At 39.1% G+C, this 6,874-nt stretch overlaps 1 pseudogene; it reads left to right on the forward strand.

Annotated features, from left to right (window-relative positions):
- The first annotated feature begins 369 nt into the window (after nucleotides 1–369).
- LOC149182745 (pentatricopeptide repeat-containing protein At2g13600 pseudogene) lies at nucleotides 370–774 on the forward strand (annotated as a pseudogene).
- The last annotated feature ends 6,100 nt before the right edge of the window (nucleotides 775–6,874 follow it).

Consider the following 6,874-nt stretch of genomic DNA (forward strand, 5'->3'; position numbering starts at 1 on the left):
CCACCCCTCTCTTTCCCAAATCATTAATAACTTCTATCCTCCCAGCATGTGCTGATTTGGCAGCTCTAGAACAGGGTGTCCATATCCATGAGGAGATATGCGAAAGGGGGCTCGCATTGAATGTTTTTCTCATCAATGCCCTTCTGGATGTGTATGAAAAATGTGGGAGTATAAAGAGGGATCAATAAAAGTTTCAGAATATGCATCAGAAAAACATAGTCTCATGGACAACCATGATTGCAGGATATGCAATGCATGATTATGGCAAGGAGGCTCTTGAACTCTTTAAGAAAATGAGCGTTCTGGTATGAATCCTGACAATGTTACTTAGTTTGTCTTTCGTCTGCATGCTGCCATGCAGGCCTAGCGATGAATCATGACAATGTTACTTTAGTTTGTCTTTTGTCTGCATGCTGCCATCCAGGCCTAGTGAATGAGGGCCGACAGTACTTTGATTGCATAACCCGAAAATATCACATCATTCCTGCAATGGAACACTATGTCTGCATGATCGACCTTCTTGGTCGTGCTGAGCATCTTGATGAAGCGCTTGATTTTATCAACAAAATGCCAATAAAGCCTGATGCTACTGTGTGGAGATGCCTACTTGGTGCTTGTAGAGTGCATAACAACTTGGAGCTAGGAGAATACGCTGCAGAACGCCTGTTTGAGTTGGACTCTGAAAATGCTGCACCTTACGTACTGTTGTCAAATATGTGTGTTGCAGCTGGCAAGTGGGGAAACGCTGAAAGTGTGCGGAAAGTAATGAAGTAAAGAAGGATACAAAAATGCCTGGATACAGTTGGATTGATGTCGATGAACAGGTGCACACTTTCCTTGCACAAGATAGTTGGCACAAGTGATAAAAAAGTTGGAGGGTGGCCTCCTATGTCAGTTGGAAGATTTAAGTATCATGGTAGCACTTCGAAATTGAAAACTGAAAATTAAAGGGACAAAATTCTTGTCTTCCGGTTATTTCCGAAATCACATGGACCAACCAACATTAAACTCTATTGTACTAAAGCTATCGTGTCTGTCCTGAGATAGGAAGCCTAGGCCAAGATCGAGTCATTCATAAATTTTTGAAAGTACTAGGATATGAGCATTAACTTTCTCAAACCGATAGAAGATGAAAAACACGAGTCATTCATAAATTTTTGGAAGTACTAGGATATGAGCATTAACTTTATCAAATCGATAGAAGATGAAAACCACAAATGTATATAGCAAAATAGGGGAGCAAAGGCCGAGATGTGGATGGATTTATGTATATGTGTATAACAAAGGAAACAATGCTACCAGCTCGATGGGTTTTGTAGGGTTTGTTGTTTCAAGGCCCAGTTTGCTCACTTCAGTCACTATTGTAGTTGGGTAATTCAGCTACTCTTCATTTTTATATTCTTAAAAATAAAAAAGAAAGGGATTCTTCATAAATGAAAAAGAAAAGAAAAGAAAAAACAATGCTAAAATGTGTAATATTAATATTAGTGAAATTGTATGAGTTCGTGCATAACATACATTGTTCCTAAGGTGCATATTTCTGTCTCTACAAGATTTAGTGTAACGGGTCGGCTATACTGAAACATATATGCTAGGCATGTGCGCTGGAAGCCTATCAATTTGTATTAAGATTTCTATTCTTCAAAGAAATTGCACTTGAGTTCTTGCAACATTTTTCTTGAACTAAACACATTATAACCATATCTAATTTGAGACGACTAAGTATAAGATTGTAGGGAGATTATCTCTAATTTGTAAAAAAACTTCAGTTTTTCATGGGAGAGGTGTAATGTTCAAGTCTCAAACCCCATGTTGAAGAGAGTAGTTGTGCTTGAGGTTCATAGGTACATATTAAAATTGATAAGCATCGGATTTTAATATGACTTCCACACTTCATAAATAAACTAGCCCTCCAGAGTTGGTTCTATGTATAACTAGGATTTTAGAAATATCTCCACCTCACATATTGCTTTAAAAACAAATTCTATTTCTCTTGTAGGTTGGAGAACAAGAAACCCTGAATGAACTAGCAAGGTTGGAGAGCTAATTTAAGTGTGTTGTAGGCTACAAATTTAATGGTTGGTTGGAAGATGTAAACAAAAATGTGTATGAAGACCTAGAGAAGTTGTGGAAAAGTTGATTATATATATAAATCCTTTTGGGTGGTTGGTGGCTGGTCCACATAAGATTTGTAGCACATGGTAGAAAGGAATGGAGCAAGAAAATTCTTTGATGAGTTAACGTTAGTGTCCAACACTAACCCCTTTATTTATGTAATAAGCCCAGTGGGTCGAGTCGGAGTCTTAGTTAGTGAGATAGTCAATAAAGTCCGCGTTAATAATTGTAAGTGGTTGACCCGCAAAGGGACCACAGTGGGTTGTAAACGGGCCATACTTAATAAATAAAGTGGTTAACATGTGTTATGCAAGGAACCACTAGTAGTTAGGGTTTCGAATATCATTTAGCTATAAATATTATTAGTTAGTAAGGGAAAAATCATCGAGTCTTATTGTAATTGAGCACTACTCTATTAGAGGTTGCCCCCTCGAAGAGGCAAGTGAACATTGAATCTATTTCTGAATAATAAAATACCTTGCAATTTTTCTCATTTCATGTGATAATTTTGTGTTTTGGGCTATATTTCTTCGTATTTCTGGTATTCTAGATTTCTCGCAGGTCAAGAGTATAACAAGTGGTATCAGAGAACTTTCCACGGCTAGTTGTACCTCTAATTTTTGCAAATTTCTTTTAGGCTAGAGACATGTTCTGACGTCTTTAAACCACGACATCTATCGTTGAGCGCATAAACCTACAGATTTGGGGAGGCATGCATGCAGGAACTAAAATAGGTGATCACGCTTGTTGGACTCCCTTGTAACCCCTATGGGTACCCCTTCGAGTAGTAGTGCATTAGACAAAATCGTGCACAGACACCACTTCCATGTACCATTGGGTATATCGAAAGCCCCCTAGGATCACTTCAAACCTAACCTTAGATAATCCGTCAACCTTCTTACTGCTACAGTAAACTGAGAACAATACTTGGGGAGATTACTCCCATGTACAATAGGGTAGTCAGGTAGTACGACTAAGGGTGCTACTGATTCTCCTTAGTTAGTGCTCTGAAATATTGGATCGAGTACTATTGTTGGACCCCTACATATATTGTGATCTATAACACCTGACACTCCTTTGTGATCATAGTTCCCTTTGATATCTACCTTATCTTTCATATTAGATCCAATAGTTGGGGTTCTACCACTGCCATGCAGCTCAAATTCAGTAGTTGGGGTTTTCACAATGCAAATCATACTCTTTGTGCAGTGAGGGTTTTGGCTGCTATAGTCCAGATCATATTGTCACAACACATTCAACAATACCAAGACCTTGGGGTTTCTGTTACTACAGTCCAGGCCCGATTTTTGTAGGACATTAGGTAGTATCAAGAATTTTGGAATTCGGCTACTGTAGTATTGATCATCGAGGAGTAAAATTCCTTTCGGAGTAAAAAAAATAAAAATAAAAAAATTGAGACCATCCCGGCAAACTTGCAAGAGACTTAGCCCATAAGATTCAAGACGACAAACTGGTCGTAGTGGTACCATTCACTTGTAAGCCCCCAATTTTTTGGCAATCCCAATTTTTTTGCCGACGTGGCTTCAAGTGACCCACGACATTAGACTCTTGAGATTTCCCTCTTTCCATGCGAACTACTCTTATGTAAGCTCATAAAAAAATTGACCAGGGTTGGTGTATGCTAGGTACCAGATCTCAAGTTATAGTTGCAGAAAAGGAAATCGAGAGGGTCGACCACCTTGAGAAAAGTTTTGACGCATTCAAGGAGAATATTACAAAACAACTCTCAAAACTAACAACCCTTAAAACAATGTCTCATACGGAGGAACCTAGTGTTGATGCACACATAGAAGGAGAATCTAGGCATCACATTCACTTCCATGGAAATCACCACTCTTTCAACCATCGGACGCCCAAGATGGACATGTAAAAGTTTAATGACTTTAAACCTACAGTATGGGTAGCACAAATGGAAAAATATTTCTCCCAAATGATATCTGCGAAGATGGAAATAAACTACACGTGAGAGCTCTTTACTTGGACCAAGAGAGATGGAAATAGTGGTAGTGGCATCAAAATTTTTATCCTGGGAGAGAAAATTGGAACATGTTCTCAAAATACATTTGTGATTGCTTTGACCGGGAATCTAATTTTTTGGGTCATCTCACTAAGCTCCGGTAAGTAGGTACAGTAAAGGACTACATTGCATCCTTCGAACAATTGGCCATCAGAACTGACAGTCTAGGAGATGGCTTCTACTTGGAATGTTTCATTAGTGGCCTAAAAGAAGCCATCTAAGCCCATGTCCAAATGCACCACCTAGCTACTTGGTTGGATGCATTCTGCAAGGCCTTAGATGTGGAAATCGCCTTAAATTCTCAGTTCAATCATCCAACTTTCATCACCAAGGCACATCCCACCCAAGCTTAGGGCCCCACCCAAACACTTAAGGTTCAAAAGGTGTCACTGACGAAAATCGCTAAAAGAAGGAAACAAGGAATGTGTTACTATTGTGATGACAAGTACTCCCTTGGAAATAAATGCAAGGAACCAAAATTTTTTAAAATCAATGCTACTAATAACAGCTCAGCAGGTGAAGCTCCATCCCTTGAGGTGCCCGAGGAAGAAGCGGGGGAAACCCAAACTGACAATGATCTCGCAGTTGTTATCACTCCTTCGGATCTCCAAGGCTGAGGAAGAGTCTAGCTGAGGTAACCACAGACCAACCTTTTATCTTGGTAGCTAGCTCTACCAAGCCAAAGAGGGCTCTCTCCACAAAATCACAGCCAAGAGGGTTCAATGAATTAGGGTTTTAGGCTAGCTATAAAGTGCAGAGGGTATTTTTGTTTGATTGGGCTATTGGATGAGGATTAGGTCAAAGAGACTAGGTCAGGGAAAATAAGGGTATGATTGCAGACATCTGATGGAGAAAGGTAGGTAGTCACTCAAACACTTTAAGGCTCTTGAGTGATATGGATCAAACTGGTGAGGTGCTAGAAAGAGCAAGACAAGCATGTATTCTTTCTAAACTGAAGAAAATGGAAAAATTATGAGATTTCCCCAAAACAGGGCATATAAGATGTATTCTACTCATCAACTTGAAAATCAACATATCATAGAAGTGAAATGAAACATGAGAGTACAAAACATTCAAACATATGCAACATAAGAAGAAACTATGTCAAAATTCCATACCACAGGTATTCCATCAAAATAGTTGCAACTCATTCATTAAATTTCTGCCAAATACTGAATACACTAGTGTCTCTAATCAATACAACAACATCCAACTTTCTCCCCTTGTGGAATGACTGAAAAATTACATGATATAGGCCTCAAACAAACTCCTCCTAGCCTCAAGGGTCGAATCCATGAGAGGAGGAGCAGTTCCACCAAAAACTGAGCTGAAAGCTGAAGTGTAGGGAGGTCCAAGTGACTCATCCCTAACTTAAGTGAACTGATTCATTACACCTCATTGAGTCCATTTACCTAATGTATTTACCCTAGGTAACAGTAAAAACATGATAATTACATTTACTTCATCAATTACATAAGTGTAATCATCATTTCCCAAGATAAAAGTAAAAAATGCAATTAAAATTGTAAAATATCTTACATTTGTCAAACGTGCCATATTTGTACCAGGCACGCCATCTCTTTGCCAAGCGCACCCTCCATGTTGTAGCCAAGTTTTGAGTGCCTTCTTGGTGTCCAAACTGGGCTCAGGATGGCTTGTTGGAAATCTTACCCTGTCTACTTTCCAAATATGTCTTTATTTTGCATAATGGAGTTGATTTACCATGTCAAAAAGTGTTTCTCCCAAGACTTCTCAGTGCACAACGCCAAGGTGAAAAAGGAGGTAGAACTGTGGTTTTTTGAGTGTTTTTTTACTTTTTCACCTACCAGTTGGACCAAACAAGCTTAGAAAAGTTATTTTCTTGCATGTATTCATCATTCTAAATCTGATGGTGGTCTCCTTTTGGCCAAAATATGCCTCAAACAAAAGTGCAGCGCCTAGGGTGCTGCGCACCTAACATTTCAGCTATTGTAAAATTGTCCAGAAATGCACAAAAATTCCAAAACTTCAAAAATTTTCCAAAAATTTGTCAAAATTTGTTGAATGATGACTGATGGTAAGGGTTATGCATGGAGTGAGGCCTCAACAAGTATATCAAGCCTTCCTTCCTCTTCTTTCTTGTTTAGGGCTGCAATCTTTGCATTAACTCTTCTAATTGCAATCTTGTCTCTTTTCGCATAATTCTTTCCCATCCTTCTATGAATTCCATTTTCTTTGCCTTGTCTAAGAGCTTCTCAAGATACTAATTGGCCCCGTCAAGCCAATACACCTGGTCTTCATTGATCACGGTGGCAATCTTTTCATTCAATGTGATCTGATTAGCAAGTTCAACTTCTCTTTTCTTCTCTAGTTCTAGAGCTCTTTTCAGCCCTATAGTCCCAAGCCTTTTTCTTGGTGCTAAAACCCCTAGGGAGATGAAATAATAGTGGAATGTAGGTATAGGGAGTAGGGAATGGTATGAGGAAATTTCAAGGAGATGGGGGAAGGGATTTTTGAATTGAGGGAGGTGACAGGGAGTAGAACTGATGAGGGATTTGGGATAGGGAATTTAATTATAGGTTAGGGGTTTTGGGAGCCTAGGCAAATGAAACACCTAGGTCTTAGGGTTTTAAGAGAATAAAGGTTTTGGGAAGAAGTAATATGATATGGGGGTTGGGAAAGGGTTTTAATAGTGATGTGGGAAGGGAATAGAAGTGCTTAGGGAGTGAAATTGGAATTGTA

This window comes from Pinus tabuliformis, chromosome 3_2 (genome assembly GCF_031772625.1).
Source record: "Pinus tabuliformis cultivar Carrire ecotype Pingquan chromosome 3_2, CPIR1, whole genome shotgun sequence".
In the NCBI taxonomy this organism is placed as follows: Eukaryota; Viridiplantae; Streptophyta; class Pinopsida; order Pinales; family Pinaceae; genus Pinus; species Pinus tabuliformis.